The 14,437-nt window shown below is 42.5% G+C and overlaps 1 pseudogene; it reads right to left on the bottom strand.

The window, feature by feature from the left end:
- Nucleotides 1–5,725: 5,725 nt before the first annotated feature.
- On the bottom strand, nt 5,726–9,407 carry LOC103748495 (annotated as a pseudogene).
- Between the last annotated feature and the right edge of the window lie 5,030 nt (nt 9,408–14,437).

Below are 14,437 nucleotides of genomic sequence, written 5' to 3'. Positions count from 1 at the left end.
TATATATATGACAAAATTTAAAAAGAAAATGTCCTTTTTCTGAAAGTGAAAAAAGCTATTACTCAGAAATCTTTTCAAAAGTTTCAAGATATAAGATTATTTGCTGAGAAGATGGTGATTCAGTTGGCAAAGTGCTTGTCGTGCAAGCATGCAGACCTGTGTTAGAGCCTCAGGGCTGCTTTAAAAAAATCCTGGTCTGGGGAGTATACAGCCACTCTTCCCAGCCAACTATATGTAATTTGGCCCTAATGATACATGGTCTCCTGGATTTGGGGAGGGCCAAAGTATACAATCTGGGGAAGGCTAGGAAGAGAAGGCTTGATCCATGCTGGGTAAAGGCTTTCCAGTGTGCAAACCCTCAAGTCATTCATACACCTCAGCAACCCCTCAGTTATCCTGGTAAGGAAGCTCAGTAAATTCATTGGTTCCTCAGTAAAACTTTAATCAAACATTAGCTTGACACTAAAACCTTAAAAGGGAATAAGCATTGCTTAACATCCCCAGGAAAAGAAGTCTCACAACAGATGGAAAATTTATTTGTTAATGCTATCATGTCTCATAATTATTAAAACAAAGAAAGTGAGAATGTAAAAGATGTTAAAAGGATATGGGAATGAAGATATTTTCCAAAATGGAAAAAATGAGAAAGCCTAAGCAAGTGATGAAGTTTTGTGTAGGTTTGTTATGACAGATAAAGGATGAGACAAAAATAATATACACATAATCTTAAAATTTCTAAGGTCATACTTTAGTTAACTAGTTTAAGGAACAATATATACATACATATATATATAGAGAGAGAGAGAGAGAGTGAGAGAGAGAGAGAGAGAGAGAGAGAGAGAGAGAAAGAGTCAAGGTTTATCTGAGAACATTTGGTTTTTTTACCCAAGCTTTATCTATATAGCACATGATAATTAAAGTATCAGACTGATGGAACTAACCTTATCGGATGTTTAACAGCCGTACTTTGAGGCCTATACTACTCTGGTCAGAGGGACTTAAAGGACAGTTTTTGCCCCTTGCCTTCCAATGTCGACTAAGTTCCAGGGGCCTATGGAACATCTGTAACTGTGGTGAGTCACCTGTCCTCTAGTTCAGGGAGGTGATGGAGACCCCAACAGATGGACTTGAACCAGTGTCCAGTCTACAAAGAGGAGGGTCAACTCAGAGGGAACATTTCCTCCATGCTTCCAAGTGAAGTCAGATATGATCGAGCAGGACCTTTGACTTATCTTGCACATAGATGGAACTGGTAAAAGAAAGGAGCCAAGGGCTCCTCCCTAGCCCACGTGACTCCTGAGGAACAGATCCTCAAACAATCTTAAGTGTAAAAATAAATTGATTTGTTTGGGCCAACTGTATGGTCTTAAACACCCAAAAGGAAAGTGTAATCAAAGAGCAAAGTCATCAGTATATTTCTTTAAGAGTTCAAGGGATTAAATTTCTCAGACATTAGGCTTAAGTCATATAAAATTTATTTATACAATTATTTTTCATTGATGATTTTGTTCCTAATCAGAAAGTCCTGCTCAGATGTAAGACTTCAAATCTTGGTCTGTAATATTGTCATGCCCACCTGTAGCTAACGGAGACAACCAGCTATTGTTCTAAAATGATGGCTAAATCTATTTTCTCCCCCTATCTAGAAGCCTTTGAGAGGGAACTGACACTGATTTTAACCACTTCAGGAGCTATCAAAATGCCTGAAAGCAAATCCTGAATCCATCACTCTAGAATCTAGCCTTGGCAGACAAAAGAAAAATGACGAAGAACTCAATTGAGGGATGCTTTTGGAAGCCCTTGTCAAGAAATTCCAATGGATTCTCATATGAACATTTGAAAATTGCCCTGTCCAATAGAGGGATCCTTTTGGAAGCCCTTGTCAAGAAACTCCAATGGACTCTCATATGAACATTTGCAAATTGCCCTGTTCTGCTTTTTTTTTAGTTCCCTGACTGGAACTTGTAATGCTAATTACCCTTGCCTTTACTTCTCCTTTACATCTCCTATTCATGATTCAAGGACTTCCTTTTCCCCTTAGAGACAAGAGTTATGCAATTTGGGAGTCTTTTAGATAGACCCACTTAAGGAGTACTCCAATTGCCTCACCTGGTTTCCTGTTCAACATGGAAGAAGCCAGAGTAGTCTGCGTCCCTATTGCCTATTGGCAATTTGGGTAACCCGTTCAGAGGATGGCATAATATGAATAAGAGGTAGGAAATGGCCAGGCAGTAAGGGTAAAAATACTCCAAAGAAATGTATCCAGTTTCTGTGCTAAAAGGCAACATGTCCTTGAGCCTATTAACAACATACTCTATCCCAAAGGCCAAAAATATCAAAAGTATTTGGGAGCTTGTATCTAGTCCTTAAAAGATTTTAGGGTTACCTCTTAGGAGTTGGGGGGGAGGGAGTGGGCATGGATTTGATCAAAACACCTTATATGCATGTATGAAATTCTCAATAAATTATTTTTTAAAAATCCTGGTGTGGTGGAACCAGTTGTAATTGCAGCACTGATGAAGCAGAGACAGGAAGATCCCTGGGCTCAGTAGACACTCAGCCTAGCCTACTTGGTGAGTACAGGCCAGTTAGAGACACTGTCTGTACAAATAAAAAGATTGGGAGCTTGAAAGATGGCAAAACGGCTTAGACTGCTTACTGTCCTTGCAGAGGACATAAATTTGGTTGCCAGCACCTATGTCCAGTGCCTTACAACAGCCTTTAACCCCATCTCCATCTCCAAGGGATCCAATATCCTCTTCTGGCTTCTGTGAAGACTGCACTTATACACACACACACACACACACACACACACAGAGAGAGAGAGAGAGAGAGAGAGAGAGAGAGAGAGAGAGAGAGAGATATTAAATAAATGCAAATCTTAGAAAGAAAGATTGACAGGACCTTAATGTTGTGTGGCAATTTCCTTGAAGATAAATCCTTCCAAGTTTGGAGGGAAGCTGGGTAAACAAGAATATATCTAAAGAGGTAAATAACAAGATGTTTTATGGGGAGATGAAACATTCTGTCCTATAGGATAGCTCCTTAAGCTCAGGAAATAAACAACTTAATAGCTTCAGAAAGTCCCTGAATTTGACCAGATTCTGTAGGCCCTTCCCTCCCCAAGCAGATATAAGGCCTAAGATCTGCTCAGAGAATATCAGACCAGCCAAGACATCAGGAAAATACAGACACAAGTTGAGCTGCCTAGAAGAGGCTTAAACCAACTGACTGCCTGGAAAGGACCCTATCCAACCTATCCAGATGCCTGCAGGTTGTACAGTGAGCTCCAGGATTCCTGTTTTCCTTAGCTGTCACCCATGTTGGGGTGGCTTTGGCAATGATGCAGCTGTCCATGAGACATTTCTGCTCCTGTAAGTAACCCCTCACCCACACTCCTGTAAGTGACCCGAACAAAACTCATTGGTTAAATGAAGATAGGCTTTGGTGCTGTCCTTATTTTGATCTGTTCTTAGTTCCCTATATGGAGTGAGTAGACATTTGTTCCTATCTCCTGGGGAATAGTTTCACACAATACTAAGGAATGACACCCAAGGATGTCTTCTGGCCTCCACATGCATATGCACACATAGATTCTTGCATGCACATGCATGCTACCATAAAAGTAAGTCTATTACTTACAATGCATGCCTCATTTTCACCCACTTCATCAACACAAGCTGATATTCTATTCTGGAATATTTACATTTAAATATTTTGTATAGTTTTAAGTAACAGCACATGTAAGTTTTCACATCTTGTTTTTGAACTTATGTGTTAAACACTTTGCTTAAATATTTCACTTGACCTGATATATTTTATTCTTCTTACTTTTTTGTATTTATTTTTGAGACAGTGTCTTTCTGTAGCCATAGCTCACCTGGAACTCACTATATAGAGCAGGCTGGCCTCGATCTCACAGATATCCACCTGCCTCTGTCCCCCAAGTACCAAGATTAAAGGTGTACACCACACCCAGCTATTTGTTCTTACTTTTCACACTGAAAATTATAATCCATAGTTGGATGGTACATATGACTTTTTAGACGTTTAGGTCATAGGTGTTTTAAAGGACAGTGAAAAGGGGTCCTCTAACAAATAGCATTGCTAAAAATGTTGTTTGAAGGGGCTGAAGAGATGGCTTAGTGGTTAAGAGCACTGGCTGCTCTTGCGGAGGACCTGGGTTCAGTTCCCAGCACCCACATGGAGGCTAACAACCATCTGTAACTCCAGTTCCAGGGGATCTGATGGCCTTTTCTGTCCTCGGCAGGCATTGTACACGTGGGTGCATTTACATACGTGCAAGCAAAACATTTGTTCATGTAAAGTAAAACTAAATGAATAAATTTTTAATTGTTTGGACAGATTTACATATATTAAATGTATGTAAAATTGAGGAAAGGTCAGTCCCAAATTTAATAGAAATATCTCTATAATTCATACAATGGGCAGGGGAAGAAGTTGTAGAACTCACACCCAAACATATACAAAAATATCTTACACAGCAAGCCCTACAAGGGTGGCACAGTTTCCTGTCTGGTCCTTAGGGCTAGGAGATAATGATAACTGCAGCCTAGGAAGCCCAGCAGTGCAGGCTCAGAATTGCCAGAGTGAAGGGGTGCCAGTCCCAGGGGAAGGAGGGCTAGAAGTGGGCCTCCAGCTTGTCCACTCTGGTCCAGGCATAGCACAGCCAGCTAGCCAGCTGCTTACAGCAGCCATATTCCTCCAGGTGGCTCAGGTGGTATGTTTAGAAGTCTCCCTTCTTGTCATTGTAGGTCATTGCTGCCATCAGTGGCCACAGGATGAGTTTGGTGTGGTCCTGCTCCATGTGCTACAGGCTGTAGAGAGTGAGATGTGTTGAATCATTGTAGCGCATCCCCATACTGTTGTCATACAGCTGATACCCAAAGCCATACTTGTCTGAATAGTCCCCTCCCTTATTGGCTTAGAAGATGGGGATGCAGGTAGGATCCTTGGCCTCCTCTTGTCACACCAGCTTTGGCTCAGAAGATTGAAGGTGTGAACACTGTTCACTGCCATAGCATGTTACTAAGGTTGGTGGGGAAAAATTAACCTTATGTGGAACTAATAAACTATAACCAGTATAACTTTGTTCTGTGTGGTAGATGAGTAAATACTGACAAATATATTTAACAAGAACCTTATGTACTCACAATAAGTGTGCTTGTTGACATATGTAGAAGTTACAGGACTTTGGAAGCTTCTACTTGTACTCAAATCACAAAGGCCACTCTGAGCTCAGTCTCAGGCTGAGACAAGACAAGGTAGAAAATAAACAAAACAAAACAAAAAACACACACAGTGTGTGGTCTTGAGGAAGCACCTGCTGTAGTGTGTGTTGTTTATTAAAATAACTGAGTGTTTACTTGTACCAACAATATATTGTGTTACTAGGGAATGTCACAACACTTGCCCACACTTGCCAAAAATATCTGCTTCTTTGTAAAGCACGGACTGCATATTTTACAAACAATTTCCTATAATAGCCTAAGGGACATGCATACCTCTGTGCTGGAAGTCTCAGATTCATCAATATGATTACTGACAAGGGTTGACATGAAAAGTTCTATAAAAATGTGTATGTATTTCTGGACTGTGCCTCAGTTTCTCTGGAGCAAGTTAACCCAGTCTGAGGCCCACATATAATAAAGGATAAACTTCTGTTCCCTGAGTATGTTTTGTTTTTTTCCACGCCAGGTCAGTGTCAGGTTAATTCCATAGCAAGGTCACACTTGACTGCCTCACTCATCTCCCGAACCACTGGTTCTTCTTTTTCCTGGGGACACTGTGGGCTGGGGCTTCTCCATATCATTTTTTATGACCCTGAGAGTCTTCCATCTGGTGGGGCTTGGGCCACTGGGAGGTACGGAAAACCTTGTGAAATGGTGAACCAGGTTATGGGAACACAGGCAGAGATGTAACCAGAAGTGAAGAAGTTGTGATTAAGGAACTCATGAATGTAGGATGGTCAGCAAGCTCTGTCTGAAGCACTTTCAGTATGAGGGCAGCAACCAGTAGGTTGACGGGCTTGGGGATACCGTATTTATTTTTCTTGATCCAGATGTAGGTCTCCTTTAGACATGAGGTCTACAAAGGTGGTTTGCCTACTAGGAAGGTGTACATGATGTACAATAGTCCACACATGTCCATAGTCTGCATGTTTACCTTGAAACTGCCCCTTCTTGCTCAACACCTCAGGAGTGTCCCACAGTCTTCTTCCCTTCCTCATCATATTCCATTTTGGTTGCCAGTCCCAAATTGCTTGTTTTTACTCCTAAGTCCTCATTCAGGAAGAGGCTTTCCACTTTGAGGTCCCTGTGAATGACTCTGTAAATGAGTCACTAGCAGTCCAGGACAATCAGTGGCAGATAGTAGCTGGCCTCAGGCTAAGTCAGAGCTTGCCTCCTCTTGTACAGCTTTAGGAAAGGCCCCCTCAGCAGAATTCCAATACCATAAACTTGAAGCCACTGTCCTTGAAAAAGCCATGGAAGTCTACAACATGATGATATGTGAGGCTACACGTTTATGTGTGTGGACATCCTAGTTTGATTTCTGTTTCTGTGGTAAAACACTGACCAAAATTGACTTGGGTAGGTAATGGTTTATTTCAGCTTACAACTCATTGAGTACGTCATCCTCCAGGAACCTGGAGGCAGGAGCTGAAGCAAAGACCATGGAGGAATACTGCTTACTGGCCTGCTTCCTTTGGTTTGCTTAACTACCCTTCTAATACAGCCCAGGCCTGCCTGCCTAGATATGGCACTGTCCACAGTAACTTGGTTTTCCTACATCAATTAACAATTAAGAAAATGCCCCACGGACATGCCCACAGGACAATCTAATTGAGGCAACGCCCCAACTGAATTCCCTTTTCCTAGGTGTGTGAAGTTGACAACTGAAGCTATCCAACACAATAGACCCCTTGTCAACTTGACACACAAACATATCACTATTAAACCATAACATTTCCATTTCTTATCTCCAAGATCTCATGTTAACATTAATATCAGAATATAAAACAGTACAACTTTAAAAGTCCCACAGCCTAAAAAAATTCAAACACTTTAAAGTTCAAAGTCTATAGAAAGTCTCTTAAGGGGCTGGAGAGATGACTCAGTGGTTAAGAGCACTGGCTGGTCTTACAGAAGACTTGGGTTCAAATCCCATCACCCACATGGTACGTAACGACTGTAACTCCAGTTCCAAGGGATCTGATGCCCTCTTCTGTCCTCTCCAAGCACTGTACTACACAGGTACACTTATACACATGCAGGCATAACACTCATATGCATAAAAATAAATAAATAAATAAATAAATAAATAAATAAATAAAAAGTCTGTTAACTGTGGGCTCCTGTAACATCCAAAACAAGTTACATGTTATCTTATATCAAGAGAGAACAACAGCACACTTAAGCAATCAAAGTATAGCAGAGTAGCTCAATGTCTGATATCTGGGATTGACTTATGATCTTCTGGGTTCCAAAGAGCTTGGAGAGTTCCATTTCTCTGGTTTGCCATCCATAGCACACACAGCTTGTCTCATGGGCTCAGGCCAACTCCACTGCCCATGGAAGACACCCCATGGTACTGGCATTTCCAAAATCCTGGAGTCACCACTGCAACTAAGGATGCACAGAGACAAGTTCCCTGCCCTGGTCTTATAATTGGCTAGGCCAGTCTGACTTTCCCTGGGTCATGACACTTCCTAAGGACCAATGGAAGAAACCAACTGCTGGGTGTAGGGGGAGGGCATTATATCTGCTTGAGGGTTCAGAGTTTCTGCCCTTATTCTGTCTCCCAGTGGATGATCTCATCTTCTGTGTTCTCAGTCATGGACTGGGTTAGGTGTGCACTTCCAAAGTTGTCAGTTGGGACATCCATGTGAATGTATAGAAAAGCACTCATAGCACTCAGGAAGGGAAGAGTGGGGACAGCCAGAAGTCCATGGCTTATTTCCCCAGAACACCAAGTCTATCAAAAAATCTGGGAGTCTTCTATTGGTAGCAAACACTTGGAATGCTAGCACTCAGGAGGCTGAGACAAGAAGACTACAAGTCTGGGGCTAGCTTGGGGTACATGGTGAGACTTCATGTCAAGAAAGAGAGTGTAAAGAGTAGAAGGGGAAGAGACTCCTCTCTCATGCTAAGAAAGTACTGTACCATGGAGCCACACCCCAAGCCCCTCAACTGGAGGATTCCAGGCAGGTGCTCTACCACTGAGCCACACCTTCAGCCCCTCACTGGGAGGCTCTAGGCAGGTGCTCTACCACTGAGTCACACCTCAGCCCCAAATGGGGATTGTAAGCAGGGGCTCTAACATGGTGCCACACCCTCAGTCCCTTACTTGGGGCTTCTAAGTAAGCGCCTACAACTGAGCTGCATCTCCAGCCCTCTTTTTAATCTTGGGTTTAATTTTGGGTCTCATTAAGTGCCCATGCTGATTTTAAACTTACCATCCTCCTGCCTCAGCCTCCCTAGTGGTTGGGATTATAGAACTGCAACATTAGGCTGGGCTAAAATTAAATAACTTGCTTGAACTAACCCAAATTCAAACTTTAATGTCCCAAAGCAGAGTCAGTCCATTCCCTGAAATCACCTCCACTCAATAAGGATTCAATCCACTTAAACCACAAACACCCAAACCCATTCCTCAGGGCCTCCAGATACCCAGACAGAATCAAGATCTTCATTTCTTTGAGATAATCTGCCAGTAAATGCTTAATTACATCTCGAAAGGGATAAAATAAAAATCATGTGGCAGAATGGTTTTAATTAGAATTCAATGAGTCGAGCAAGCAATTAATACATCTAAGAATGGAGGTTATATACACATATTTGTCTCCATTAAGCTGATTTACATGAATATTTGACTCAAATTCCTTGAGCTAAACAAAGGCCATCATGATGGTGGTAATCATACAGCTAGAGTTTATAGTACATGTAAAGACTAGAGTCTGTGCCCCCAGCCCCAGCTCCTAATGTCTGGATACTCTGGAAAGTCACCAGCTCTAGATTTACACAAAGCCACAAAATCATTAAAACAATCAAGATTAGAGTTCATTTTAGTTGTTTGTTTGTTACTTTTATTTTTTATTTTTGTTTATGTGTATGTGTGTTTGTGTCTCTGTGTGTACACATTTGAGTGCAGCATCCACAGAGACCAGAAGAGGGCATCAGATTCCCTGGAGCTGGAGTTACAAGTGGGGGTGAGCCATCCAACACTGTGCTGAGAACTGAACTTGGGTCTTCTGCAAGAGCAGCAAGTGCTCTTAACCTCTGAGTCATCGCTCCATTTCCAACTGTGACCCAGTCTAATGTTACTCTTCTATCACCAAATCTCCCTCTCTTCCTTTCTTCCCACTTACATTGCTCTTGGCTTAGCATTTTGTCCAGTTTTACCTAATTAGCTGCACATTTCTCTCTACATTAAGATGGCAGCCCAGCCTTTGCTCACAGGAGCTTCTAAACATGAGGTAGAAATGCTTCTTGTGAGCATATGCTCAGGAGTCTCCCCAAGTTAGGTGAACCCAGCTGAGGTCAGTTTCTGCACACTGTTGGTTCACTTGAGCAGGTGTCTGACCTTTATCCTACCTGCCCTGGGAACTGAAAACAAACATTTGGTTTCTGCACATGAAACACAGGCTGTTTCCGCAAGAGCCAGGATCCTGGTTCCCAGACCCCTTGCTTTGCACTTCCTGTAGGTGGTTCCCAAGACATCCACTTACAGGCTCATCCCACTTGTAGTTACTCTGCAGGATGATGGATCGGGGAAGAGTGAGAGGACTGTAGAACCTTGGTCTTTAGGATGCTGAGTGATGTCCTGCCCTTGTGCTACTGATCTGTGAACTTTTATCTATCATCTGTCTATCTAACTACCTATCCATCCATCCATCCACCCACCTACCCCATATACCTACCCACCCATCCACCCATCCATCCATCCAACCATCCATCCATCCATCCATCCATCCATCCATCTATCATCTACCTATCTATGTATCTATGTCTGTGTGATTTTATGTGCGCTAAGTGCATGCATATGCATGAGGAGGCTGGAGGAGGGCGTCAGATGACCTGGAGCTGAAGTTACAGAAGGTTGTAAACCACCTGACATGTGCTGGGAACTGAACCTGAGTCCTCTGTAAAAGAAGTAAGCACTCTTAACCACTGAGCCATACATCCAGTCCTGACATGTGAACTTTTATAGAATGTTCTAGTTCCACTCCCTGCCTTAGTTTGTATGTGTGTGTACATGATTTATGTGTTTTTGTGTGTGCAGGCATGTGTGTGTTGTGCATATGCACATGGGTATACATACGAAGGGAGGCCAGATAACAAGCTCAACAATCATTCCCCATGCACTGTCCACTTTGGTTTTTGACATAGAGTGTCTAACTGGCCTGGAACTTGCCAAATATGTTGGGCTGGTTGGTCAGCGAGTTCCAGAGATCCACCTATGCTCACTTTCCCACCGATGGGATTATAAGTGCATGCCACCATGCCTAGATTTGTTTTTCATGTGGTTCTGGGGGTTGAACTCAAGTCCTCATGCTTACACAGAAAGTACTTTTCTAATAGGGCTATCTCTCCCATTTTAGCTTCTGTTCTAGAAATTGTCTAAACTATATTCTGTGCTACCCTAAGCCAGTAAATGTCTCAGCAAGCATCACAGTGCCCCTGTGCTACAGTGATTGACCCATTCCAGGGAACTGCACATTCCTGTCTACCAAGAAGTGAAAAATAGCTTCTACCACACACTTCTGACACTGTAGTGTGAGCTGTTCCACCATGCCTGAACCACTAAATGTCACAGGTATGGACAGGATTTTCCTTTGTCAATCTGAAGGTGCTTTACAGAGCTTCTCACAGCCAAGCCTCTGCCTGCTCTTCACTGTCTTATTGTGGCTCACAGTTTGAGGACACAGTTCATCATGGTGGGGAAGGGATGGCTGCAGGAGCATGAGGCAGCTGGTCACATCGCATCCACAGTCAGGAAGCGGTAAGAGATGAATGCTGGTGCTCAGCTCATTTTCTCCTATTTATTCAGCCCAGGACTCTCAGATCAAGGAGGTTGCTACTGCCTACATTTAAGGTGTATCTTCTGGACTTAAACTAATCAAGAAAACCCCTCACAACTCTGCCCAGGGGAGACTTTCCCACATGATTCTAGGCCCTTCCAAGTTAACAATTGATATCACACTATTCCTAAGGGAGGTCTGCTGTCTTCCCCTTCCCCATGTCATCTTAGAGTCTGGGTGCTGCGGTAAGTGTGATTCTGGGCTTTTTCTGATACATTCCACCTCATCCCTGGGTGAGCTTCATCACAGAAGCACTGGTCCAGCCTTCAGCCCCTCTGGGGTTGCTACATCTCAACTCTCTGTTATTTAACTCAGCTGGATCTGGTCTCATTGGTCAATTGATTCATAGATAAATAAATAATAAAGTAAAATATAGTGTATCATGTGATAGTTAACTTTATATGTCAAGGTGAGTAGGCAGAGAAATACCAATATAGTAAAATACCATTTGGGGTGTATGTTGCCTCTGTACTGCTGTGATAAAGTACAAGACAGAAACAACTTAAAGGAAGAATGATTTAATTTTAGCTTATGGTTTCAGAGGGTTTAGCCCCTCAAGGTGGGGAAGGCAGAGTAGTCATTTCTATCATGTGAACGGAGCATGTGGGGGACAGGAACATGTGGGGGAGGCTACAGTTTCCTTCCTGTTAGGCAGGAAGGATGGACAGGAAGGAAGAAGCAATGGTATACCCCAAATATGTATTCCTGAAAACCCACTTCCTAAACATTCTACAGCTTCTCCAAACAGTTGAGAATCAAGTTTTCAAAACATAAGCCTTAAGGCACAACAATAAATCTGGGTATGCCTGGGAGAGTATTTCAAGACAAACCAGATTGTGACTAAGCAAAGGGGCTGGAGAGGTAGCTCAAAGGTTAAGAGCACTGGCTGCTCTTGCAGAGGACCCAGGTTCTGTTCTCAGCATCCACATGGCAGCAAACAACCATCTCTAACTCTCGTTCCAAGGAATCCCACATCCTCTTCTGGTCCCTGTGTGTACTGTACTCATTCATACACACATCATTAAAAATAATATAAAATCTGCCGGGCATGTTTGTGCATGCCTTTAATCCCAGCACTTGGAAGGCAGAAGCCCTCACCATGCCCCTGTGAGTGACCCCTCACCATGCCCCTTTGAGTGACCCCTCACCATGCCCCTGGGAATGACCCCTCACCATGCCCCTGTGAGTGACCCCTCACCATGCCCCTTTGAGTGACCCCTCACCATACTCCTGTAAATAACTCCAATAAACTCTTTGGTTCACTAAGCTCTACTTGAGTGGGAGTATTCTTTATTGCTGTTGTTGGTGCCCTATCTGTGGTGAATTGCAGTTTGTGTTTTCTCAGAAATAGTTTAGAAACACACACACACTTATATACATACACACACATATATATGCATGTACATATATATACATACAAACATGTATACATATATACATACAAGCACATGTACATGTATACATATGTATTAGTCACTATTCTGTTGCTGTGATAGAAACACTATGACCAAGGCAACTTATAAAAGGAAAAGTTTGTTTATCTTACTGTTCTAAAGGGTCAAGAGTCTGTCCATCATAGCAAGTAGGCATGGAGGCAGAGGTGGCAGGAGAAAGAGGAGAAGCTAAGCTGTCACCTCTTCAAGCAGGTACAGGAAGCAAGAGAGCAACTGGAGATCCTGCAAGGCTTAAGAATTCTCTAAGCCCATCCTTAGTGACTGCTTCCTCCTGCATGGCCACACCTTCTAAGACCTCCCAAAACAGCACTACCGACTGAGGACAAAATGTCCAAATACTTGGAGCTTATGGGGAACATTTTCATTCAAACCACCACAACATATATACACACATACACACATGTATGTACACACATACCCACATGTGCATATATGTACATTCTAACACACATACATACACACATACATTTACACATACATATATACATATATATACATATTCACCTCTATACACATAATACATATGTAACCTACATGCATGCACATGTATTCACACTCACTACATATACATGTATTCACACAGGCACATACACAATTACACACACATGATACATATGTACACACATCTATACATACACACATATGCACATGCACACTCATACATATAACCCATATATATACACATGCATTCACACACGTGTACATGTATGCACTTACACATATATGCACAAATACACAAGTGCATACTTATACTCATGTACACATACATATATACACATATACACATACATTTATGCACATATACATACATATATGCACACATACACACATGTCTTTTCTATTGGTTTTGTTTGGAGAATTCTAGCATGCACATATGTGTATACAAAAAAATCTTAAAGGATCCTGAATCTCCAGAAATACTATTTCATGCAGCCATATAGCCCAGATGTCTCACACCCCCATTAGAACAAAGATCACCCACCAGGTGAGGTTATTGGAAATGAGAAGAATGTGCTCCTAGCACCTGCCACACAGTTGTACCTGGTATTGTCACTTGATGGCGGTGGTCCTGGTGTTGCATAACCCACCATGGGGCCATGACCTTTTGCCCCCATTTTCTACAGAACCTGGAGCCTTCATGGATGGAGACCCAAGATGCTCTTGACTGCAATCCCTGCTCTAGCTGTTGTTTGCTGCAGTGACCTCAGAAAGCTGGCAAAGGCTGCAGAGACACAAAAGATGGGTGTCACCGCCAGCTACCCCCTGACTGCACCATAAGAGCCTGTTTTAATTGCTTTCTGTTGCTGTGATAAAACTCTGACCAAAACCAACTTGGGGAAGAAAGAATTATTTCAACTGACAGCTTACAGTCCATCACAGACAAAAGTCAGGGCATGAACAAAAGGCAGGAACTTGGAAGCAGGAACTGAAGCAGGGACCTATTTACTGGTTTGCTTCCTTTTGGCTTGCTCAGCTACTTTTAGTATACAGCCCAGGCCCACTTAGAGATGGTACCAGCCACAATGGGCTAAGTCCTCCCACATCAATTAACAATCAAGAAAATACCTCACGGATATGGCCAATCCGATGGAGGAAATTCCTCAATTGAAGTTTCCTCTTCCTAGATGACCCCATTTTGTGTCAAGTTGACAAAAACTAACCAGCACAGAACCCCAGATAAGATCATCTCCAGTAAAATAAAAGATTGCCAATGCAGGTAATTCTGGAGATTTTTTTTTTCCCATGAGATCAAAGATTCTGGAAGCCAGGTGCAACCTGTGCCTTCCAGTGTGATTACCTCTGGGCTTAGCCTGGCTAAGGATGCAAAATGTGGAAACCTTATTTCAGAGCTTATATAACCCTAGTCATACTGAAAGCAATC

This window comes from Nannospalax galili, unplaced genomic scaffold (assembly GCF_000622305.1).
Source record: "Nannospalax galili isolate Female #2095 unplaced genomic scaffold, S.galili_v1.0 scaffold444, whole genome shotgun sequence".
NCBI classification, from domain to species: domain Eukaryota; kingdom Metazoa; phylum Chordata; class Mammalia; order Rodentia; family Spalacidae; genus Nannospalax; species Nannospalax galili.
Note: the sequence above shows the minus strand (reverse complement) of the source record. Positions and strands in the feature narration are given on the sequence as shown.